Source organism: Danio aesculapii, chromosome 8 (assembly GCF_903798145.1).
Source record: "Danio aesculapii chromosome 8, fDanAes4.1, whole genome shotgun sequence".
NCBI classification, from domain to species: Eukaryota; Metazoa; Chordata; class Actinopteri; order Cypriniformes; family Danionidae; genus Danio; species Danio aesculapii.
Genome location: NC_079442.1, coordinates 38,676,530 through 38,704,453, shown reverse-complemented (window position 1 = coordinate 38,704,453; position 27,924 = coordinate 38,676,530). Strand labels below are relative to the sequence as shown.

The following is a 27,924-nucleotide window of genomic DNA, read 5'->3' as shown; positions in this document are numbered from 1 at the left end:
CACATGGAAAATTTTACTCATTCATATGTGATTATTTTTCTCACTTTATTGAGAACTTCTGAGCTAAAGTCTGATTAAGAATATTGAAATAGAAAACAATTAATGATATATAAAACTCGATAAAAAAACTAATAATTACAGGACCAACATAAAAAATTGCTAAATAAAATTAAATAAAAAAGATTTGATTAATGTAAACATTACACTTTATACTTTACCCTAAACAATGTATTTTGCAGCACCACAAAATAAACAATAGAGCGTAATACTAGACCTAATATTAGCATAACACTAGACTTTTTTGTCCATAGGATATATATATATATATATATATCTCATCATCATATTGCACAGTCCTAGTAGGGGACAGGAGGCTGTCAGGACTTTAGATAGTATTGAACAGTTGATTAGTTAAAAGATTTGATGAGAAGCTGGAGTACATGGTGATGTCATAAAACATAGTTGATCCTCATTAGTGGAAGTAAGAAGTAAGTGGAAGTAAGTTTCTTATGAATACTTATATTCATACATTCATTTTCCTTCGGCTTAGTCCCTTTATTTATCAGGGGTCGCCACAGCGGAATGAACCACCAACTTATCCATCATATGTTTTACACAGCGAATGCCATTCCAGCTGCAACCCAGTACTGGTAAACATCCATGCACACTCATTCACAATCACACACGACAGCCAATTTAGGTTAATCAATTCACCTATAGCGCATGTCTTTGGACTGTGGGGGAAACCGGAGCAACTGGAGGAAACCCACGCGCACACAGGGAGAACATACAAACTCCACATAGAAATGCCAACTGTCCCAGCCGGGAATCAGCGACCTTCTTGCTGTGAGGCGACAGTGATAACCACTGAGCCACCGTGTCACCTTGAATAATTATATCTTCTACAGTAAACTAAAACATTTTAATTTTCATTTCAAGGGGGTGTTAAACCTTTCCATATTGATATTAAGCATAGTCTGGAATTTCATTGTGTGATTTTCATTATAACTTTTAGAACCTTTAGATAGTTCTCGTATTTTCCCCTGTAGTGTCTTCTTGCCTCTGAAATGTGAATTGGCAAACAGAAGGTTGTGGATTTGCTGAAATTGACTGGACTTTCACCTCATATTACCTCATTGAACTTTGCCTGATTGAATCATCTTGGGAGAGTGTTAACTTTCAGTCTTGGCTGAGTGGAGAAATGAACAGCACCTTGAAAATACTTCATCGCCAAGAACAGATATTGCATTAGCGCTGTCAAAACAGCAGTGTCAAGAAGTGCCCTCCTCAAGGGAAAGGCTGCTGCAGCTTTCATTTGCAGAGTAAACCACAATTTAGAAGCCTGGATGAAGGGCACAGGGCATTTTGCTTAGAACAGTTCTCCATGTTTTTTTTTTAGAGAGGAAAGCTATCTAAAAAAGAAACGAGGGTGAGAAGCACAGAAAAAAGCAGACACACACATGCTCAGTGCAACGTAATGATACATATGAAATATTAATCGCTGTCATAGTGTTAAAGTACAAAGGGAGATGGGCTTCTTAGAGAATTTTACATGATTCCAACTCGCTTTCATTATTGATGAGCCCTGGATCTTTGTCTGGTTTAAAAGAGGAAGAAAATGTAAGAAAGACTTTAACCCCTCAACCCTGATTTCTCATGTGCCTGTAAGAGGAATACTGACACCTGACACACACACACAGAAATATCAATAAACACTAACATCCATATGTTGTGACAAAGCTGCTTATATGGTACTCATTGTAAAGGAAAGTAATCATCAGAAGCAAGCTGTAACCATTTAAAAGGCTGGTCTCTTAATCATGAGGTTCAAAAGGTCAGATGTGTAATTAATTAAAACCTTTATTATGGCTAATGTCAAGGCACTTCTCAAAGTAGCATAGGGCATTTTGAACTCAGGATTAAATGTGGTTCATCGGTGTTTCCTCTGTGTATCCAAAAATTGTAGTATTTTTTTTTTCTTGAAAGAGGTGTGTTATGCTTACCAGGCTGTGTTAAATTGATTAAAAATAGAGTAAAATTGTGATGTTGTGAAAGATTCTTTTCTATTTTAAAACGTAATTTATATCTGTGATAGAAAAACCAACATTACAATCATTATTCCCCAGTCACCTAAATATTCTATTCTATTCTATTCTATTCTATTCTATTCTATTCTATTCTATTCTATTATTGTCACGGTCACCAGCGATCCACCCTGTGTAGATCTCTGAAGAACTACAAATCTGCCACTTTAATGAACTACAAATGCCATCATGCACTTCTCTCACACACCTGGTCCAGATACTCCTTGGTTGCAAACACACACAGCTGAAGCTGCTCAGGACTAATCAGATTTACTATGAACACAGATCACGCAGACACGCATCATTGCTGAGTCCTGTTCTCTTGCCGTGTTTGACCCTTCCTTTGTTTACATTGTTGGTAAGCTAAAATTGTCCGTAGTGTATGTGTGAATGAGTGTGTATGGGTGTTTCCCTGTGATGGGTTGCAGCTGGAAGGGCATCTGCTGCGTAAAACATGTGCTGGATAAGTTGGCGGTTCATTCCGCTGTGGCGACCCCAGATTAATAAAGGGTCTAAGCCGAAATGAAAATGAATGAATGAATATTAAATTGTTAGACATTTGACTGTTTCTTAAAGTCTTGGGCAAAGCGAGGCTTCATAAAACACTAAAACAGTTGAAGCAAATGTGTCGAAGCTTCGAAACGTCTTAAAACTGGTCTCTACAGCGACATATAGTGGTCATTTTTATTTATTACTCTGGAACAGCTTCAACAAAGAAACAGTTGCCCACATTGAAGTATTAAACCCCATATTGTAGAATTAGGGTTTCAAGTGTTTTAGTGAAGTCACTAGCATGCAGAGGTATTGGGTTTGAACCCAGGGTGATGCAGCTATAGATGTTAGGTTTTAAATGCTCTGTTCTTGTAAAGTGTTTTGTTTTAACATTGGTCTGACATCCGCATGAACACTTTGTGAATAAATATGTCTTGTTCTAGTCATAAAAAGGTAACATTAATAAAATACATCAAGTCATAATTCCTCTGTATTTGTACAAGTAGGGATTCGAACTCGGGCCATTTACAGCACAGTTAGACTGTGCACACACACAGTCCTCTAGGCTATTTGAGATAATGTTTTTTTCCCGATCCTGTCAGTCAAACACAGATTCCCCAGGTATTGAAACGTTTCTGAAATTACCGATGCTTTGAATCGCTTTAGTCACATGACCTAGTGTTTCGAACACTTTAGTCTTGTGACTTGGGTGTTTCAAATCACCTTAGTCACATGACCAAAGGTGTTTCGCATCATGTTTTGGTACAATGTTTCGAATCACTAGCACTTTGAGATATCGACACTGAGTCGAAACGTCAGTTTCAAGTCAGCCATCCCTATGTTTATGAACACACTCTGGATTTCTCTGCATGTACCTGTTTGTTCCCATTCCGACCATTGACTGTAAGACGATTCTCTTTAATAAACCTGCATTTGGATCCTCCACTTTGTCGTCCAGCGTCCTCACGACTATAAGTTATGTTTTGTTATGTTATGTGTCATATGTTATGTTATGTTATGTTATATGTTTTATGTTATGTCATGTCATGTTATGTTAAATGTTATGTTATGTTAGACTTTTGACTGTGTTTCTTTCATTTAACAGAGTTTGTATTTTCTAATTTTTGTCAACACAGAAGTAAAATAAGCATCTGTTTGTCCTGTCATCTGTGTGTGAAACTTGAACCATTAAGAATCTTTTCCATGATAAGAATGTTATTAATTTGGAATAGAAATGTTTTGTAGCTTTCTAAACGTCTTTACTTTAACTGATATTTTTAATACAGTTGCTGAATAAAAAATACTGAACCCAGAGATTTTGTACACATGTTAAAGGTGATACTATTTTTATTTATTTAATTTTTTTCATTAAACAAATTAATGATCATTAATTTGTGTGACTGCGAGATAAACAGAACAAGTTCATCTATTGTCAGAATCAGTTGTTCATATTTTGGACTGCGGCATGTTTTTGGCGGAGATAATGCAGAGAGTGAAGACAAAAATAAAGACCTGTCATAGTCATATTTTTTGTTGCTTTGATGCTTTCAAAAATGTCTCATGCATACAATTTGATAAACAAGTTGTAATGATGCACCTGTATGTGCATATCCGTCCTAGATGCCCTCCTTAAATGATGAAGTCAAAGGTGAAATTGATTGAACTTTCCTTTTCATGTTACACCACTTGACTTGCTGTACTGTGATCCTAGAGTTCAATACATACAATTTCTAATGGAACAAGGGTGTAATGCCAGTAGTATTTTGCAGAAGTAAGGATTCAAGGCAGTCTGTTCTGCACAAGCTTTCTCTGTTCCTTTCACTTGCACTTATCTTGTCTGTGTTCCACGTCCAGATGAAATGGCAAGGCAGTATTTCATCAAAGCCTTGCACCCTCATTAGGAGTTGAGTGAAGATTATAAGATCTGGTGGTATCAGATGAGTCATCGTCGCTCATTAGATTTTAATGAAGTCACATGCACAGAGAACAAGGAAAAAAAACAGAATGATATGAGTGATAGAGAGAAAGAGAGGACAGTAAGTGGGTTGAAAGCTTATTATGTGACATCATTATTACTATATAAATATTTATTTTATTCAGAGTAACTGGAGTAATTTTTTTTCATTATGTAAACAATTGACTGTTTTTGTGGAATATTTGCAACAGTGACATTTACATCAGTAATCAAATGATTTGCCTTAATCTGAATAAGACAATAGTATGATTAAGGTGTTTACATGAGTTGCTTTTTGATTGTTCCTTTTATGATCCCGTTTTACATGTTATAGCACATAATTCGATTAACGTTGTTGCATCACAACGCCATCCACATTTCCTTTGGAGTTTCAAATTAATTTTGGATCTTTCATTTTTAATTTGTCGACTTTAACTGCAGTTTGGCACTTTCACTTTCATTCAGGAACATTTCATGTGTGCCCCAGTGACAAATAAGATATTGGATGCAAGTAAATGCAACTGCTGAAAGAGTGTTATTTAAATGGAATTTGATACCGCATACCGCAAAAATCAGTATTTCTTGGTAGATGTAGAGACTCGTTAGGTGCTGAGAATACATTTACATTTACATTTAGTCATTTAGCAGACGCTTTTATCCAAAGTGACTTACAAATGAGGACAAGGAAGCAATTTACACAACTATAAGAGCAGCAGATTGAATGTGAGAGTTCGGGAAAGTGATTTCTTCCCTCTTTGGGATGGAACAACGAGGCGACGTTCATTCACAGAACGCAAGTTTCTGGAGGGCACATATATCTGCAGAAGTGAGAGCAGATATGAAGGAGCCAAGCTAGAGGTCACTTTGTAAGCAAACATCAGAGCTTTGAATTTGATGCGGGCAGCAACTGGCAGCCAGTGCAAACGGGTGAGTAGCGGAGTGACATGTAATAGCATCAAACAGTCGTTCGGTATAGACCAGGGATCACCAAACTTGTTCCTGGAGGTCCGGTGTCCTGCAAATTTTAGCTCCAACCCTAATCAAACACACCTGAACAAGCTAATCAAGGTCTTACTAGGTATACTTGAAACACCTAAGCAGGTGTGTTGAGGCAAGTTGGAGCTAAACCCTGCAGGGCACCGGACCTCCAGGAACGAGATTGGTGACCCCTGGTATAGACTATCCTGTCACAAAATGAGGTAAAAATCCTACAAGACTGTAATAGTTTGATTAAGGTATTTACATTTGGAGAGCAGCATTTACAGCAGATCTTTCAGCCCATAATATTGCAGTGATATTAACGTACTGTAAACTTAGAAACTAAATAATTTTGACTAAGGTATGTCTTTAAAAACCGAAAGAGTTCTGTTGACGATACTAACTAACTTTGCCATCTGAATAAACATAAATAAAGAACATTGATCACACAAATACCAAATCTGTAGACACAGGACAATCAACACCAACTGGAACTGCATCTTTTTTAAAAAGAAGACGAGTGGCAAATCCGGATTTCCCCGTTTCCAGATTCGAAAAGCAGATTTGGATAAAAATGTTCCTTACAAATATATTTTTGTCGCATGTTAGCAGACCACTGTAATCCACATGCGAGCTGTGCTCTCATCACGGAAGAATGGAAATAAAACCTTCATTGTGGCACATATATAAACTGAAGACCCATGAAGTTGCACCTCATTCATCCCATTGTATCAGCTGGTACAGACATCCAGTCTCCACGCTGGAATTTACACAATTATCTCATTGCTGTGACGTAGCTTCAAAATTTCTTTTCAAACCTGAAGAACGAATTAGCTCGAAATAACGCAAAAACAACCAATTTCCACTTTTTTGTGAAATATTTGTGTCCTAATAGTGTTTTTAGCAGCGTGGGACACATACAGTATCTGACTGTCAACAACTGTTTTGGTGTTTCGTGACCCTTTCACTGACTCGGTAGGTGAAGAGAATAGAGTCAAACTGCCGTGTGTGTATAAACTATCCTGTCGCCAAATGTGATGAAAATCCTACACGACAGTAATAGTTTGATTGCAGTGTTTACATGTCTGTACTGCACTTCAGTAATGTGACTAAAACTGACATACTCCACGTCTTAATTTGATTTCTGTTTAGTTCAATTATGACTTAATTCGGATTAAGGTAATCAAAAATTGCTGTTTACATGGTAGACTCCTAATCAGAGAATTGTCTTGTTTAGGGATGTCCCCATCAGCTTTCTTTGCCCTCAAAGTCCGAGTCATTTGATTTTGACTATCTATCGATACCGAAACCCAATCTGATACTTCTATAATACAAAAAAAAAAATAAAGAAGAGCGAAGAAACAGATCCAGGATGTTCTTAATTTTTTATTTTGTTTGTGTTCGGTTGAGTTGCCTGGGTAAACTCGCTGTATTGTGTCGGGTGTTTGTTTTTGAGGTGCATTATCAGGTTTGTTGTGTTAAATGTAGCCTTTTTCACCTCTTGCAATCCCACATTTACATATCTCACAGTTTGCAATAACAATGTTGTCGTCATCAACTTTATAATACCTCCAGACCGCAGACATACTTGCGCTTTCCGCTTCAAGCTGCTTCCGTGTTCTACTTTGCCAGCATTCAACCAATAGCGTCTCTGCAACAAAGTGATGTCATGCCACACGCGTTGCTGTTCTGTGTTAAGAAAGAGGTCTAACTCTGTGCCACCGCATAACTATAGATGTGTTAAAAAAATAATAAGAATATATAGATATATATACACATATGTATTCAAGTCTTGATAGAGAGGAAATGTCCGATTCCAATTGTGTCTGAAACTGCATGATCAGGCCCGAATTATTGGTGTCCATGTAAATGTCCTAAGTGACACATAGTTACTACAAATATGCAATGCTGTTTTTTTTACTGAAGAGAAATGTATTCAACCATAGGGAACTGACTATTTCTTAAAAAGATAAGTAGAAAGCACTGATTAAGCATTACGAAAGCAAACTGCAATTTTCTTTTAAAATTACATGCATGTTGGTTCAGTTTTGATTTGAATGGCATACTGCGTGGTTCATCCAAACACTCAGCATTGCACTGCATCATTTTTTGACAAAATTCATATGCTCCTTTGTCGTTTCCAGTGCCAGTTATCAGTGTACGCGGGTGTGTTTTTTGTGCTATTTATCATTCCTCTGCTCTTGACTGTGTCTTAGTAGCATTGTGTACAGGAAGTACAGATTAGCGCAGTATGGTGGCATGCTGCTAAAGTCTGATTGTACAGTCACTGTGAGTAGGTGGATAAATGGGTTGCCAGTCCTCCCTTAAAGCCTATTATCGGCTGGCTCAAGACTCCAGTCATTTGAATGCAAATGGTGTCTTTGCAATCTTGGGTCTGGTTGCAAGTCAACATGCAGCACCCAGAACCTTGGGGATCGAGAGGACCTCATCCTTAATGGCGTTAATAAGCACTGGTGTCTACTAGTCACCCGCCCCCTCTTTAAGCTGTGGGCATGTGGCATGGTTTACTCCCCTCGCGCACTCTGTCTGTGCCTCTGCAGCTCTGCCAAACACATAGAGCTCTCTCAGAGACCCTGATAAACACCCTTCAAAACATCGGGTTGGACTGCCAATTTTTGTAAAAACGTGCATGCATGACAGTAACCATGATTTCTTTGCATGGTGTTAGCAGAGAAAACATAAATGTCAAAATAGTCACTTTTACTTTACAACCTAAAGCATGCTTCTAGATCCAAGCATTGATATTGCTCGTGTCAGACTGTGTTTTACTCTAAAAGTTTTTATGTAGTAGTTATCCAATGCAGTTTAATATTTTGGTGTGTTATTTAATTATTTTCACTTTTGAATTGACAATCGGGTATCAATTGGGTGTCAAATGTAGCTTAAAACTCTGTGTATTTATTTATTTTTACTTTTGAATTACTGGCAATTGGGTGTCAGTTGCTTGTATTGTCAACAACAACAGAGTACAATAACAAACTTATTCATTCATTTTCCTTAGGCTTAGTCTCTATTTAGTCTCTATTTCAGTGGCTGCCACACTATTTTTGGGAACCCAATATTGGGAAAGACCCATATACTCATTCACGCACACACTCGTACACTACAGACAAGTTAATTAATTTCAATAAAATTTATTTAGTTAATTCAGTTCACCTATAGGGCATGTCTTTGGACTGTGGGGGAAACAGAAGCACCCAGAGGAAACCCACACGAACATTGGGAGAACATACAAACTCCACACAGAAACGCCAACTGGCCCAGTCAGGACTCGAACCAGTGACTTTCTTGCTGTTAGGTGACAGTGCTAACCACCGAGCCACCGTGCTGCAATAATAAACTCACTTACAGATATATTATTATTTTTTCTCTCTTTTATTGTTATTTACTGACAGTAGAAATACTAAAGAAGTACATCAAAACCAACGACAAACATGCAATGTGTTATCCAGCACTTCTTCCCAGACTTCTAATACATGTAAGACTGATAAAAGACTGAATAAACAAATAATACTAACAGTAGTAGTAGTAGTAGTAGTAGTAGTAATAATGATAATAGGAATAATAAATCCATAACCTACTTGCACTCAAAAAATTATATTCGCTGCTAGTGTAACAGGTATGGAAATTATAGTTCACTTTATTTATAGAATTACACAAAATACGTGTTTAATAAAACGTGTTTATTAAGTATACCTGAGGTGTTTGTCATTGTGTGCGTCTTCTCCTTTAAATTTCGAAGGAAGCTTAAGTTTTAATTTCCTGATTTGCACCCGCCTCTTAACTTTCTGCACTGACTGCACATGGGAGAGGTGGGTGTCTGCTAAGCTCTAATTAATCCTAAATCATCTTTACTTTAAAAATCACCTTTGAAGCTAGTTTAAATAATATTTATACCTTTTATATATATATATATATATATATATATATATATATATATATATATATATATATATATATGTATATGGGTGTTTTTTTTTTTATTTTTTTTTTTTTTTAACAAATATTTCATTATTTTTGTGTTTTCACTTAAATTGAGGTTTTGATTTGTTTTTGTCTAACTGAAGCATGTGAATGCTAAATGCGTTGCACTTTCCCTTTAACAGAGAACAGGCACACTGTAAAGACACACTGTAAAATCTGTGCTTTTGTTTACATCAGGTATGTTTTGTCACTTATTGTGAAGTTGATATTATTTGGAGTTTAATTCTTTCTCTCCCCCTCTTCCCGTTCTGCACATACTGCACATGGGAGAGAGAAAAGCTATAAGGGCGAGGACACACTGTAAAATCTGTGCTTTTGTTTATGTCAGGAGTGATTAAAGAGCCTTCACAACTACTGATATCCATCTAGTTATTCCCACATTAAAAAGAAAACACAACGCAGAACCGGTTACACGTGTTAAAACTTATTTAAGTTTCAAGTTTAATTGTTTTATGTTCAGTCAACTTAAATTTGTAAAAATAATTAAGTTAACTTAATCGATTTGTATTGGATCAACATGTAGGAATTGTGTGGAACCCTGCATTTTTTACAGTGTAGCTTAAAAATTCTGTGTATTATTTAATTACTTTGACTTTTCAATTAATGACAATTGTAAGACTAAAAAGACTGAATAAACAAATAATACTAACAACAGTAGTAATAGAAGTTGCTGTCATTCATTCATTTACTTTTCGGCTTAGTCCCTTTATCAATCTGGGGTTGCCACAGCGGAACAAACCGCCAACTTATCCAGCATATGTTTTACGCAGCGGATGCCCATCCAGCCCTAACCCATCACTGGGAAACACCAACACTCATTCACACACTACGGTCAATTTTAGCATACCCAGTTGTACCATGTACCACATGTTTTTGGACTTGTAGGGGAAACTCGAGAACCCGGAAGAAACACGGGGAGAACATGCAAACTCCACGCAGAAATGCCAACTGACCCAGCCGAGGCTCGAACCAGCGACCTTCGTGCTGCGAGGCAAACGGGCTACCCACTTCGCCACCGTGTTGCCCCTAGAAGTTGTAGTAGTAGTAATAATGATAATAATAATATTAATTCATTCATTTTTTCATTTTGATTCAGCTTAGTCCCTTTATTCATCAGGGGTCACCACAACGGAATGAACCACCAACTTTTCCAGCATATGTTTTACACCGTGGATGCCTGTCCAGCTGCACTCATACGCTCCCGCATTCTCACACATACACTACGGCCAATTTAATTTATTCAATTTACCTATAGCGCTTGTCTTTAGACTGTGGAGGAAACCAGAGCACCAGGAGGAAACCCACACGAACACGGGGAGAACATGCAAACTCCACACAGAAATGCCAACTGACCCAGCCGAGAATTAAACCAGTGACCTTCTTGCTGTGAGGCGACGGTGCTAACCACAGTAACTTAATGTAAAACTAATGCTGATAAGAAAAAGGAAAATAAATGCTTAAATTATTCAAGAAGTAACACATTAAAAGGGTGTGTGAGGGGGTAAGGAGAAAGAAATATGACTTTATAATTAAACCTAAAGATTTATCATCATTCCTTTTGGTTCGCTGCTTGGCAATGGCTTCACATTTTTGTCTCCCTCTTCTCTCACGGGGTGCGTGACTGTGCTCACCTGCTGCGGATGAGCGCTTCTTCCTCTTTTGTCCTCTTGCTTCTCAACATCAGTCTTAAGATGGTTTTACACTGGATGTGGTGTCAGTGTTTAGTTCATTTTCAACATTCAGCAAGTTGGAAACTGCAACTGGTTTTTGCCCACTGGCTGCTGAGGCACTTAATTATATAGTATAATAATAGAGTGTGCTTACAGTACTATTGTACTTGCCAGGTAAAAATGCAAACAGTATATGCAAAATACTGTGTCTGTCATGAAACTATACTGGTCATGTGCCTGTTAGCTTCCATTTATTCATTCATTCATTTTCGACTTAGTCCCTTTATTAATGAGGGGTTGCCACAGCGGAATGAACCGCCAATTTATTCAGCATATGTTTTACACAGCGGATGCCATTCCAGCTGCAAGCCATCACTGGAAAACACCATGCATACTCATTCAAACACATACACTACGGACAATTTAGCTTACCCAATTCACCTATAGCACATGTCTTTGGACTGTGGAGGAAACCCACGCGAACATGAGGAGAACATGCAAACTCCACACAGAAATGCCAACTGACCCAGCCGAGGATCGAACCAGCGACCTTCATATTGTGAGGCGACAGTGATACCCACTGCGGCAAATATAAATTTAACTTTGTTGACTGTAACTGTGGTGATGATGATGTGCTGTGCACTCGACAGCCCACAACTCATCCTGAGAGCAGCATATTGGCGGTGAATACTCTGTTTTTTGAGACGGCCTTATAAATGGACTTAAAATAAATAAAATCTGATAAATTAAATGTTATGTCTGCTGCTCATCTGTAATAAAACACATTCAGTTTTTTATTGTAATGTAAATGATTTTGGTTTCTGTGATCTGATATTTTTACTATATTGATTTTTTGGTCTTGCATTTTTGCATTCACTTTAAACACAAGTAGTGTCCGATATCTGTTTAAATACATTTTCACCTTAAATTTCACCTTATTTTCTTGGCGATCACTTCACTTTCAAAATGTTTAACCCTCATGCTTCAAATTAGATTTTAAATGTTATTAAACTGATTTATGTAATTCATGTCGTGTTCTATCGTGATTGAATGGATGGTTAGTGGTGTAATATTTAGTGAGCGGGAGAGAGTGGGAGAGTGTAAATATCCTGCGTCTGTTCATGGTTTCTGTGTAGTGAAACTGTGAGATTAATTACACAAACAGCAAAGTTATCACCTCATTGCTGACAAATATATTGTAGCTTTTGGTAGTGTTACAACCCCGGTGTCTAGGGCTAGGGTTAGGACATAGCCAAAAGAAAATAAATAAAGCCATTTTATTTATATGTTTAACAGTAAGTTTTAACCAATCTCTAACTAATATATAAAGTTTCCATTTCAATAGTTGAGTGCACACAAACACATCTGTTTTATAATGTGAATAACATAAAATAAAAAAAACATGTTTATAATGACTCACAAAGACTTAATTCAGAAAAATTATCTGTATCTGGACCAATGGACAGGGTCACAATCGCCAGCGGTGTTAGCAGCAGTGTTAAGATTCATTCCGGTATTCTTGCAGAACTACAACTCTCAGAACTCTTTGCACCCATCAACTCCTGCAGCAGCTGACAATAATCCGGACACTCACACACAGACACAGCTGTAGCTCGTTTTCACTTATTACATGGACTATATATACACTTCACTTTTCTCATTCACATTGCTTAGACTTGTTAACCTGCAAACATTGCGAAGCGTTTACCTTACCTTGTTTTTCTGTGCCGTGTTTTCAGACCCTCGCCTGGTTTTATCAATGTCATTGATTCTTTGCCGCCTGTACTGACCATTCACCTGTTTCTAGTGGTGGGAAAAGCGAGGCTTCATGAAACACTGAAACAATTGAAGCAAATGTGTCGAAGCTTTGAAATGTTTTGAAACCCGTCTCTACATCGACACCTAGTGGTCATTTTTGTGTATTGCTCTGGAACAGCTTCAGCAAAGAAACAGTTGCACATACTGAGGTAATAAACCCCACGTTGTAGAGTTGAAGCTTCAAGTGATTTAATGGAATGATGAGAGTTCCTGACTAGCATGCAGAGATAATTGGTTCGAACCCTAAGTGATACAGCTATAGATGTTTGCTCTTAAATGCTCTGCTCTTGTAACGTCTTTTGTTTTAACATTAGTCTGACATCTGAATGAACACTTTGTGAATAAATATGTCTTGTTTTCGTTATAAAACAGGGTTTTTGCTAGATCAGATATGGCTGGGGCCAGAAGTTAATGAGAATTATTTATATTATACATTAAATTTCCCATTTATTGTATTTTATTAACATCTACCCAACCTTAAACCCGTCACATTAATGTAAAACAGTAGTTGTACTGAGTATTATTTGTTATTTATTAAATTACCTAATAAATTGTATTTTAGTAACACCTACCCCCATCACAACTCTAAACCCAACCATCACAGTACTGTAAAAATATTAGTTATTGTTGTGCAGTGTTACAAAAATGATGCTATATTGATGTGATTATCCGCAGCTGTATCTTATCTAGACTTTACCATAAAACAGTCGGGATTCAAACCCAAAAGCCATTTGCCAGCCCAGTAACTTTATGCACATGCACAATCCACTAGGCTACATGAGACAGAGTTTTATTCTGACTCCGTCAGTCAAACGTGGATTTGTCAGGTCTCGAAACGCTTCTGAAATGACAGATGCTTTGAATCGCTTTAGTCACGTAAACGAACTGGTGTTTCGAAAACTTTAATCACGTGACCTGTGTGTTTTGAATCACCTTGGTCACGTGACTTGGGTGTTTCGGATCATACTTCTGTGCAGTGTTTCGCAACACTTGCGCTTCGGGATCTCAACACTGTGTCGAAATGTCAGCCATCCCTACCTGTTTCTTGACTTCGCTTTTTAGATAACAGTTTGCTTCTGAGATTGACCATTGCCTGACTGACTACTCTTGTAAATAAAGATGCTGCATTTGGATCCTCAACTCTGTTGTCAGAACTGTATGTTACACTAAGGAGTAAGCAGTGACTAAGCTGTAAGAATTTTGCTTGCTGAAAGATTCAAATTGTAAATAATTTCCTGTCAAAAGTGCTATGATACATTTCAGGGCGGAAGCTGCTGTGACACTATTTTTAATATTTTATCTCTAAGGGTCAAAATTTGTCATGTTTGAATGGTCCTGTTAGCCATTTAATATATCTTTTATCATTTGACATTTTCCTTGCATTTTGAATTGCAGAATTTAAAATAATGTTATGTATGAGCAACTTCTTTTAATCAAAGATTTTTTACCTGTAACCTTCAGAATCAGAAACTACAACAGGCATTTATTTTACCTTCCCCCAATGTACTACCATAAAAAAGTAAATTTGTACTGATGTTTCTCCACTTATTATAGCTTTTTAATAGGTGATGTTAAGATGACTTGCATTTTTTAGTGTTACGACCCTGTCTTCCCTTGTCTTACCTTTCGGTGGCCTCCAAGTGTGACATTACTGTTAAGAAGTTAATTTATGGGTGGAGGATATATATATTTAAATATTTTGTCAAGTTTAGCACTTCCACTATTGGACCGTTATTCACCAGAGAGGTCATTTTGTTCCAACTTTTGCCGTCTTTTTTTTTTTTTGTTATTTTTTGTTAAGAGAATTTCAGTTGATTTCTTATTTATTTCAAATCCCTAGACATTCATTCATTTTTTTTCGGCTTAGTCCCTTTATTAATCTGGGGTCGCCACAGCGGAATGAACTGCTAACCTATCCAGCATTTGTTTTATGCAGCAGATGCCCTTCCAGCTGCAACCCATCACTGGGAAACACATACATACTTATTCTCACACACATACACTACGGACAATTTAGCCAACCCAATTCACTGGGAAACCAGAGCACCCGGAGGAAACCCACAAGATCGCAGGGAGAACATGCAAACTCCACACAGAAACGCCAACTGACCCAGCCAAGGCTCGAACCAGCGACCTTCTTGCTGTGAGGCGACAGCACTACCTACTGCGCCACTGCGTCACCCCAAATCCCTAGACAGTTTGTTATAATTTATTATTCCTTCAATAAATGTTTATTTCATTATATACCTTTGTGTATCTGATCCTTTTTATGGTACGGTCGGGAGCGAGCTGGCTGCAACACTAGATTTCAACAAAGTAACCAATGTCATTATACTGTTTTGACTCCCTGTTCAGTGTCCACATCCACCTGTTATAATTACACTAGAAAAGCAGAATCACTGTCGGAAAAACACACTAAACTCTAACTAATGATAGGTTATCATCCTTGGTGACAGGTAGCAAATGTAAACACACGTCCTAATGAAATTGTGTGCCTTGCCTGCTTCACATAAGCCCAGTAGCGGCCTAATTATCATAAACAGCTGTTGATTAATTGATTGATCAGTTTAAATCTGTGCTCCCCGTCTCCCTGCGGTTGTTTGCTCTAAAGAAAGCGTGGAATGAGCCTGCAATAATTTCTACTCTCGGTGAACAGGCAGAAGCATATAGACGCTTTCATTTCTGACAGGAGTTATGAGTTCGTCTGCCTGGAGCCTGATACACAGCGGAGGTGTCCGCACTTTGACAGGACCGACAGCTGTCACCCGCGCATGGCCCCCATTGTTCTAGCAGGGCTTTACACCCACACTATTTTTAAGATGGGCTAGGCTGGAAGGGACAGTGTTGTAATGGAGAGAGCTGGGTGATGTGGAAGCCAGGAAAAAAAGAGCTTGCCATAGTTGTACCACTGCTCACCTGTCACAGGCTTGCTGGAGGAAACCCAGCTGATATATTCATAATGAGGAGCATACAGAAGACAATATCAGCTGGACTAGTATATGCACTAGTTTGCAGAAATATGGCTGCATCTTTTCCCTATTTCTATGAAACACACAGAGAATACACTTGATGGGAAGGTACATGTGCAGTGAGGCAGCTTTTGATCCTTTGAATAAATAAAGCATACCTACTGTATCAGTTATTGGCAGGAAGGTTTATACAGTGTTGTTTTGAAATCTTGGCATATAGCATGCTTTTTTTAATGCATTCAAATTTAGATTGCATCGTATCATGAGAACATGCATGTATTGTGTTACATGTGCAGACGTTTTGTGTGTTAATTATAGTGCCTGTCTGCTAGCTGCTTCTTTACTGAACCACGTGACTAGCACAATACAGCTTCTTCTGGATAATGCGTTCACACACACTATCATTACCTCAGCTGCTGATGTAAGAACAGCAGGCTTGAGTCTTCTTGACTTTGAGACACAGATGCTCCAGTGAGCAGGAACAGTGTCAACCTTCTTGACACCATGATCCTCTCCTTGAAAGAGATCCATAGAGAAGCTGTCCTTACCAAAAACATCATTTATATTTTCCCTGCAAATTATATTTTAAAAGCAATTGAATTGTTACCGTATACATTTATGATTTCAGTTATAGACACACTTATATACACTCAAAATATTATTGTTGCCTCTTCTTTATCTACTTATTTAAAATTAGCTGAACCCACACAATTCTTGTTTTTAGGACAACTTAATTGTTTTATGTTCAAGCCGCTTAAATTTGTAAAAACAATTAAATTAACTTAATCGATTTGTGTTGGAACAACATAAAGGGATTGTGTGGAACCCAGCATTTTTTACAGTGTATCTGTACACCTCTTTGTTAGTTTAATTAGAGGAAGAATAGCTCATTAGTTTTGCTATTAATTTGAAAATTAAAACAGTCTAACCTGACATATTCCAATCAAAGAGTTATAAAACTATATAACTGCATTTTCTAATAATTTGGTAATGCAGGTATTAAATTTTACCTGCATTACCAAAATTACATCTAGCTTCAAAAAGGATAATTTGGCCACAACTGGTATTTCTAGATGCTTGAGCTTTAAAGACTGCAGGTCTGCAGGCACTGTCATTCAAATTCTCTGGACCAATCAACTGTCAGTTTCATTGATGTATATGGACAAGGTGGAGTTCTCAGCAAAAGAGATCACCCCCTGTGGCTTTTTTTGATGTATTGCTAATGTTCAATATGGCACTCCAAGATTCTATATGATGATATGCTAGGGGTTTCAAAATGATATTTCTATGGAGTGTTGTTATGCAGACAAAATTCTAATGCTAATAATGTGAGTTTGAACGCCATTTTACGTAACATTTATTAGTGATGGGTTGCAGCTGGAAGGGCATCTGCTGCGTGGAACATATGCTGGATGAGTTGGTGGTTCATTCCGCTGTGACGACCCCAGATTAATAGAGGGACTAAGCCAAAAAGAAAATGAATGAATGAAAGCAGCAGCAGATATTTCACCTTAGATATGGAAAATAAAATAAACGGTTTGACTCAGTACAAACCAACACATATTAGTGATTTAGCATGTACATTTAATGTTAACAAATTAATGTTAAAGAGGTTTAATATGTATTAATTAGATTAAAACCTTACCAATTCGTTGGAGTGCAGTTAGTGCATATACAGTATATTCTGTGCTTTTGAATGGCTGTATTTAAATTTCTGTCGTGTTTCGTCTGTAACCAGCTCACCTAATGTTTACATTTGCTAATTAATAACCATCTCATGTAAAACTCTGAATCTGCGTCTCATTTTCAAAGTCTGCTAATGTCCACTGGAAGTTTCGGTAGCGGACGCATGCTTTGAGAGCCTAAATGACTAAATAAATGAAATTTGCGGTTTTCCACCAAGGCAACTCAGCATGCTTAAATATAATTGGCTAAACTTGCATTGGTCGGGTTAACGGGACCAAAACAAAGACAGACGTTCCGGCACGTAACTCACATTTTCCAAGCGGAATATCTGACTTTAGCATTGATTTTCAGATAAAGAAGAATGTTCACTTGGCATGTTTCTTAAATATCTTAAAACATATTATGGTATTTTTATGCTTTAAAAGAGTCAAAAACTTACAAACAGCACCGTTAACTATTGTAAAAGCCTACGTCTGGTAGGTGCTGGGCAGTATATGAAGTTCGGGGGATATATCGATATGATTCCCCAACGCGATGCAGGATTATCCAATATTTCAATCTTTCATATCGATATGTTTTGAGGCCACATTTGCACATTCTGCGCGAAACTGACCACTCTAAGGTAGCACACGATGCGAGCTCCTCTTGCACAAATGTGCACATGCTCAAATAAATGATTCACTCCATGAGTCATACAAAAGATTTGTTCAAAATGAACGAATCATTCAAGAACGACCCATCACTGACGTGACATGGAGGAACATGCAGTGCCGGTGTTGTATCTAAATCTGACTCCCTGGACAAATCTGACTCCCCCTCACGTGCACGCATGTCAAATAGTGCCTGCAGCTGTCACAGCGGTTTATCAGGAAATTTCTTTCGCAATTGACATCAAGAACGAACATACAAGCCTTGACAAGCAGCACCTGAATGTGTTCAAAAGAATTAAAAATGCTTAAAACAAAAACATTTAGCTCTGCGTTCTGGTCTGTTATAATCACTGTGTACATTTATATGCTTAACCAGCATTTCATCTCATTACTCTAAAACAATTTCGTTATCTTTCATATCTATAGTCTATTTGTTTTCATCTCCTTATTTAATATTTAGTAAAACAAGTTTAGTCAAAACAAAACAAAAGAAAAAGTGTAGGATTTTTTACATGGAGTGAAAGACTTCTCTTTAGATATCTTCAATATGTGCACTGTTTGATAATTGTGCACAATACATACATTTAAATGTGTAGCTAAAAAAACAAATGCAGCTGATTAATTGTTGTTTATAAATCACACAACTGTGGTATACAGGATTACTTATAACAACATTGTAATTCTAAATGTAACATAAAATACTGTGTTTCATATTTACATTCAATATGGTTCTTTTCTATGAAATGAGTAAAAGTATTTCTATACAATACTTTTTGTTGTGTTACTATTTAAGTGTGTTCCTTTTTTGCTCTGACAGTAGCTATGTTTTCTATGGTTCTGTTTACTTTGTTATTTGCACAACAGCACAGTAGTACTGTGTATAGTGTTAAGCAGAGGGAAAAACCTGTACTGTATTTATAAATCAAAGACTTTTTTTAATAATTTGAAATGTTGTGCAACTTATAGTTTTGAGTTGGAAAAAAAACTGTACTGTATTTTATTTATCAAAGGTTTTGTGCAGCTGTTATTATTTTGTGCAGCTTTTTGTTTGTAAACAGGGAGGGAAACCCCTATGTTTGAATTATATTTTGCTCAAAAATTGTTTAATAAAGTTTTTAAAAAGGCTTAAACTCTCAAGTAACCATTTATGGGAAAACTATTTATGGGTCATTCCTCCTAAAAAATACAGAGACATTATTTTTGCTCATATTGCCCAGCCCTAACGTCTGTGTACATTTGACATGATGCCACTGTAGAACCCAAGATCCAATGTGTGTTGCTAAGAGCACACTGTAAAAGTGTCCATCTCTCCCACTCACTGAGCAGCAGAATACAATCCTAAACATGTAAAGAAGTGCAGGTCAAATTAAAATGTCAGTTCATATATCTGAGCTTGTATTTAATGATAATATTGTATTTGTGAAGTAAAACTGCAAATTGAGGGTGCAATGCATCGTGATGCTCTGTGATATTAATTTTAACTGAATTGATGACATGATCATCATAATCATCCCTAAGATATACTCTGCTAAATGGTTTGATCAGAAACGAAGCTATACAGTTTATCGGCCTGATAACATAAATAACCAGCATTTTCTTGATCTTTTGAGGTAAATGAATACTTGCTGTAGCATTTTTGTTCCACAAACTAAATCCAAAATCGACTTTTTTGGCAAGGTTGTGTTAATCAGCCATAATCAGAATATATCATTCATTTTTAACTGATAGATATATGCATACTTTAGGTTGTAATGACTGATCAAACCGAGAACAAATCACTTACAAAGCATTTTCAGATCCTTTTTATAACTGTGTGAAAGTGAAGATTTTGTGCACATTTTTATTTAATCACAAAGGAATGAATGGTTATGAATTGATTTTCACACACTTGCTGTCTTTTTAAAGCAAAGCGAACTTGACATCTCTTCATGATCAATTTGCTGAATGGCGATCACATGGTCAAGTGTTTGGAGTGTGTGCCGGTGGAGTGTGTGCTTCAGAGGGATGCAGTTGAAGGTGGTCAGTGATATTTTAATAGGTTTGTGTAAGAGCTGTTGTCTAAAAAATTGCGTAGGCTTGTTTTTGTTTTGCTAACAGCTACTACAGATTATATTGTGACATCTAAAAAGGATAGCTTTTAATAAATGGCTTCTTTTGTCGCTGTATGCCCTACTGCAAATATAATTTTTCAGAAGGTAAGATCTGTATATATTAAAAATATGTAGAAAATTGTTTATCACTAAATGCAAATTTGGGTGATTTTGGTTTGCTTCATTTTTTTGCTGCTAAAATATCTTGATGGGATAGTAGAGCCCTCTGATTTCCAAGACTCCAAAAATTCAGCTTGAATTGTGATTCAATCTGTTCACAAAAGCAAACTATGATATAGACTAGTGCGTGAATAAATGATGGTGTTTTGTTTACACATGTTCAAGCACACAAGACATTTGTGATGTCTTCAGTATCTGCCCTCTCTCTATACAAGGATATGAATAAATACACTTTATCTCAAAGCTGCTAAATATGGAGCAAGATCAGTCTCAAAAATAATACATTTACATAATACAATTTATACATGGACAGCACAATTTACAATTACAAAATCCAATTCGTAAATATACAAATATACAATGATTCAAAAATTCAAATCCAATTCATAAACTCAAAACACTATTCATAAATACACAAATCCAATTCATAAACTCAAAACACTATTCAAAAATACACAAATCCAATTCAAAAATTCAAAACACTATTCATAAATACACAAATCCAATTCATAAATTCAAAACACTATTCCTAAATACACAAATCCAATTCATAAACTGAAAACACGGTTCAAAAATAGACAAATGCAATTCGCTAATTCAAAACACGATTCATAAATACACAAATCCAATTCATAAACTCAAAACATGATTTGTAAATACACAAATCCAATTCGTAAATTCAAAACACAACTCAAAAATACACAAATCCAATTCCTAAATATGGTGAAAATATTGATGATTTTTACTTGAATTGTGTGTTGAATATACAAATCAGGTTTTGTAAATGTGAATTGGGCTGTGCATGTATAATTTTATTTCGTAAATGTATTGTTTTTGAGACTGATCTGGCTCCATAGCTCTAAGAGTCCTTTCACAAGCATTTTGGCATTTTATGTCACAAGTCCTTCATATCATATACACAGAAACTCAAGCATCTTCAGGACCATCTGTCAAAAAGTTCTGTTTAACTTTTTTTTGCGACAGAAATAAGTTACTATTATACTGTCGAATCCTACTATTAATACTGTTTAACTAATAAACATAACAAGCTTATTATGTATTTGTATAATATATTGTTATTCAGAGAGTACATTTTAACAATAACAAATCATTGAATTTTTATTGGGGAAAAAATAAGTTGAATGACACAGCAGAACATGAAACTTACTATAGATTAGTGAGCTGTCAGCTTCACTCTTTGTTTGTCTTTTTCACTTTGTCTTTTTCTTCTGCCCACTATCCTACACTACAGCAATAAACCAGAAAAGAGCAGGTAATAACAGTAAGTCTCTAGGAGCTAAGAAGCACAGCATTGTGTGAATTTGCCCTTTGGGAGTGTTCAAAATGCAGCTTCCAGTAATATACAGTAACCGTTTGTCGAGACTGGTGGGTGGTCTCTTCTGACTTGACCAGAACCTCCTGTTTTATTCTCACTGCAAAGGCTCCCATCTGTCCAACACGGACAGTAAAATGGATAGCATGATCTGCTCAGCCAGAGACTCGTCCGTCTAAAGCCAAAAGCTGAACTGATAGTCTGTTGAGACCTTGTGAAAAACAGACTGAGATCAATATGTTGCAGCTTTAGGATTTCTAATTTCTTTGAGTGAATTTTAGGTTCATCTGCATAGCTACAATACAGTACATGTCAATAAATTAGCTCAAAACCTGAATCACTCAGAAGTGTGTCCCTTAAGTCCGTGTGTGATATTTAACATTATACAGAGGTCTGGAAACTTTATTCTGATTGGTCCATCGTGACATTCTAATGTACACTATGTTATTCCCTGATAACAACTCATTAAACTAATAGCAAATTAATAATTGTCGCATGTTTACATGCATTGTACAGCTTTTTATTGATTCTGAATATTATTTTACAAGATTTGCTTATAATTGGATGACTTTTTATGGTCCAAGTTTGTCATAAATTATGGGCTGACATTGCATTTTTTCATGTTCCTTTTTCCAAAACTGGTGAAGTTACATGTAAAGCACTAAAAGAAGGAATTAGCTCATAAAATGGATGCGAGAACTTTCTTTAGGCTAATTTCTGCTCTCTTTTTTTCACTTTTTTTCTGCTCACTTTAAGTCATTTGGATAAATAGGTTCCTTCAGGACAAGGACCTTTTCTGCAGTCTGTAATTTCTCCTTCACTTGCTTGGCACACTGACAGGATGGGTAATAACTGGCTAGGACACTCGATGTCTGTCTCTTTTTTTTTTTTTCTCTCTGTCTGGTAAAGTGATCCCCTGTAGAACAGTAAAGTGGTCAACAAACCTGTAACTACTACTACATAACTGCGCAATCATAGAAATTGACTTAACACTTAACACGCTTTCCAATCACAGTCAGAAATTTGACATTTCTGTAGTAAAATGGATTTGAGAATCTATAAATAATACAGTGTGATTCTAAAAATAATCAAAATTATACAGTCACACCAACATTTTAAATTATATTTACTGTAATCAACAGGAACGTACATATTGGGCAGCGCTGATTGGCACTGGGGTTGCTATGGTGAGGGCAGGGGGTGTGTCATTTTACCAGATGGAGGGAAAGCTGTCACCTACCGCTTAGTGAAGCTCTAGTAATGGTGGAGTAAATGTTTGAACCTCTGATGATTATAATGATAAACATTAAAGTCAGTGTGGGGTAGTTATGCAATGGGGGGCATGGCTTCATAATCCAAAGGATGAAAGGTTGTTGTCACTGTAAATAACAGAATCTAGGGTAAAGCACACATTAACTCATAATTATTAATAAAAAAATCTAATTATTTTAGCCCCCCAACCTCCTCCTGAGTATTCAACGTTTGGGAGATGATGAAAATTTAACGATTAGAGTTGTTGTAATGACTATAAATTTTACAAAATACTTAATTTGACAACAAACAGTGCAATGTTATATGTGCTGCGGAAGTTGCCATTTTCATTGCTTTGGATCACACAGACGAAATCACAGACATGGCATGCCTGGGAGGATAAAATCAAGTGTTTTTAGTGTTTATTGTAGTGGGCATGATTAAATGTTGAGCCATGCTATATTTAAATGGATTCTCACATGTATTTTCCATAGTAATGTGCTGTTTAGTATGGAAGGTGACATTACTAATGAAGGCTCATCAGCTTTCAAATCCCTACGAGCTAAGTAATAATAAATAATATTGTCAGGTGTATTCATTTTTCTATTTAGTTGTCGCAGCCCTATATTTTAGATGCCAGGGTTATTCATGACTAATGTTTACAACAGGTCCATCTGATCCACCCTCATGTTAGTGTTGGTAAAAAGTGAGGGTGTGAAATATAGTGTGAGGGCACAATGCTAAAAATTACTCATACTGTTAGAAAAACTGTTACTCACTGATACTGACACTAATACTCACTCAAAAGTCACGCTCACATATCACTGGATTGTTCCTTTGACTTTATTTCTACCTTTTATTAACATACATTTCCAACAGAAGTGCTCAACTGAGACATACAAGTGTTAATATATTCATTTATTTTCTTTTTGGCGTGGTGCCTTTATTAATCAGGGGTTGCCACAGCAAAATGAACCGCCAACTTATCCAGCATATGTTTTACGCAGCGGATGCCCTTCCAGCCGCAACCCAACACGCATATACTCTTGCATTCACACACATACTCCATGGTCAATTTAGCTTATTCAATTCACAATAGCGCATGACTTTGGACTTGTGGGGGGAAACCGGAGCACCTGGAGGAAACCCACATGAACACGGAGAGAACTTGCAAACTCCACACAGAAATGCCAACTGACCCAGCCGGGGCTCGAAGCAGTGACCTTCTTGCTGTGAGGCGATCGTGCTACCCACTGTGCCACCGTGACGCCCAAGTGTTAATTTATTAACAGAATTTTACGTTAAAACATTTCAGCAAGACCTTTGTTATTTTACTACACTCAGCACATTTCGTGTAATGTACGAATACTTCTTCACAAATGCACACATGTTATGCAACATGTTATGCACAAGCTGTGAAGCATATTGCTTTTGCAGCACTTTCTTATGACACGTCGTCCCATAACTGTTATGTGTTTGGTTAGTAGGAGGAGAGTATGTGGTGTTTTGTGGCTGTTTGACCACCTTTGACCACACAAGCATTTACAGCAGGAAAGCATAAGATCAAATGTGTATTTCAATTTGATCTTGAAGTGGTTGAAAATGGAAAAGTTTAAAACATGTAGACCCATTTTAAACCTATATTCAGCACCATTTGGTAGTTATCGGATCGACGGAAATCCTAATACCAGGTGCAAATATTCAGTATTCACGAAGGGACTTTATAGCTTTGCACCTTTAAATATATATATTATTTTTGCTCCTGAATAGGCATGGGCTGGTATAAGATTCTGACACGATGATAACTTTGGATAAAAATATCACAGTTTCACGGTGTCATGAATTCTGCTCTATAATATTATATTATATAATATATGTTTCTTTTCTTTTTTCCTGTTTACTCAACTTTTGAAAACATCAGTTGCGCTGACCTAAAACGTCTGAAGTTGAGCGAACACAAAAACTCTGTACTAAGAAATAAATTGGTACTAAGAAATAATACATTATCAGAACAAACAAACATAGTTGAATTGAAAAAAAATAAATAAAACAAAGGCAAATGTTAACAAAACACTTATTAGACACAGAATTAGAAACAGGACATGAGGCAAAACAACAATAACGGTAAACAAGACAAGGATCAAAACTTGGCTGGACAAACACTGAAAAATGCTTTGTGATGCTTCACAGGGAAAACAAGACCCAGCACAGAGTATGTGTAAATGAGGTGTCTTTATAGTCCTAGTAATCAGTCCATTTTGAGCTTCCAGCTGTGTGTGTGTGTATCAGTTGGGTAGTTGTTTTATATATATATATATATATATATATACACACACACACATAACAGTTGAATACAAATTAACAGTCCACATGCGCTATAAATTACAAATGAATAATAATTTCAAATTACGTTAACATTATTGCAGTAGGATTATGTTGTTGTAATTGTTAATAATAATGACATTAATGTTATTATTGGTGTTATATTATTGGTGGTACTATTATTTTTGTCATTTTTGTTAGGGTTAGAAATACTGCAACTTTTATTTTTTCAAGTGAGGAGGTCTGAGATTAACTCAACTTAAAGTAACAAGTTGGCAGAAGCTTTTTTGGGTGAACTTGCAAAGTTTGGTCACAAAACTAATCTTCTTAACTTATTGAAGAAAATGTTGATTTAGGTTAAGTAAACGTGTTAAATGTAGTTGTACAGACATTTTTTTTTTTTTTTTTACAGATTTTTGCCAAACCAACAACGTAAACCCAAGGAATTTCAACTTTTTTCAAGTTGTATTTTTTTACAGTGTGCTTGGATGTTGTTCAATTATTTCTGAATCATGGGCTGAACAGTAGCTTTTGATGGAAAGGTCCTTTTCTGCTGGAGATACCATTACCCTAAAAAAACTAAATAAAATAGAAAAACACTTACATATACCCTACAAACTGTATAGCAGAACATATTAGCGGTTTTAAAACCTTCACTTTTTCCATACCGCAGTGAACCTTGAAACCAGTTATCTGGTTATGTCTTATGTCTTGTCTCAATATGCCAAACTTGATCATCAGCTGATGCTATGTACTGTATATTTAAAATTAGTTTTCTTGTTGAAAAATGCAGCAAAAATGCATTTGTAGCTTTTACCCTGAAATACTATTAATCTGTTCTGTGAACATACTGATTGTTTTCATGAGGCAAATTAAAGCAAGCTGCTTTGGCCAGGGGTTAAAACACTATGATTGGCCATCATTAGCACTCATTTGTAATTTCTTACGGTTTCAAATGTCTTCCCGCTGCCTCTTTCTGTCTCTTACTTTCTCTGCATGTCACTCACTCTGCCTCTCTTTGTCTGTTTCTCCCTGCATGTTTGACAATTAGTTAAGTGTTTGCTCTTTACCCATGATGAATAATTGATCTACTGGTGTCTTAATGATTCATATGCCATCTGTCACAATGTAACGGTTGCATGTGTGAGTCAGGGCCCATCAAAGAGCCGTGTATCTGCACAGGGCAGAGGGGGATAATTAACCAGCACTGTCTGGCTAACTGACAAAAGCGAGGAAATACCACAATATCAACATTGCGAGGCACGCGGACTGCTAAAACGCACGCACTATCATCTGAGAAATCTTGAGAGGATTTGCACATATTGACATTTGGTTTGTAAATCGAATTAGGTGTTATTGTAAATGGCACAGTGCTCTCACATTTCGCATTCATAGGTTGGGATCTGCAAAAGATTATGTTGGCTAACAAAGATTATACCACCCACGGGCTGTATATGGCATTTTTTTACAGAATAGTCAGTGTTTCGCAAGGAAAGTCTTATTATTTTTATGTTTCTGAATATACATGCTGTATTTGCTTTTGAGTTGTTCTGTCACTGATTTACAGAGTTGGGCACGTTCCTTTAAAAAAGTAGTTACTAGTTACCAGGGGTGTAAAGTAACAAATTACAAATACTCACTTACCAATGTAATAGAGTAGTTTTTCTCAGAAATGGTTACTTAGTAGATTTAAAAATGTGTACTTTTACTTTCCCTTGAGTACATTTTTAGTGCAGCATTGGTACTTTTACTCCACTACTTTCCTTCAGCCTGCAGTCACTACTTTATTTTTTCTTGTCTATGGGGATTAAATAATCAGTCCTGTGATTCCTGTCCAATCAAACCACACATAGAAGGTAAATCATATCACAATGAACGACGTCAAGACATGGGCGATTTATAATTGCAGCAAACTGTTTGGAAACATTTTAAGTGTCCAAGAAGATCCAAAAAATCTTTACACGCATTGACCCAAAGACTGTTTAGATGCATGTCACTGATAAGAAGATGTTTACTGTAGGATGACCAAAATGGCCTTAAACACCCTGCAGGCACAAGACGCCAACATGATGTTCACAAGATCATGATGTACCTTAACGAAGTGGGGACGTTGCGTTTTGTTTGGAAATAAAAATTGGTTTGATGTCAGAACTCAACGTCAGGCCGACATCCAATGTCCAACCTAAAATCAGCCAGATATCAATGTCTAATGATGTTACAGTATTATGTTGTACGGACATTACCAATATGACATCTATCAGGCGTTGGATTTAGGTCGCCATACCTGATGAATAAATGTCAGTTTTTGACGTAAATATGACGTTGGTTTAAGATGTTGGCTCGACGTTGGATTTTGGTCACTTTTCAATACAACCTAAAATCAACCAAATATCAACGTTATTTGTCGTTATTATTGGTGATCAAAATAAGGTTGTCCTTAGA

At 36.6% G+C, this 27,924-nt stretch overlaps 1 protein-coding gene across 1 annotated transcript in view; it reads left to right on the top strand.

The window, feature by feature from the left end:
• LOC130233740 (probable voltage-dependent R-type calcium channel subunit alpha-1E) overlaps positions 1-27,924 on the top strand; it is a 124,414-nt gene that overhangs the window by 16,659 nt on the left and 79,831 nt on the right. The window lies entirely within an intron of this gene.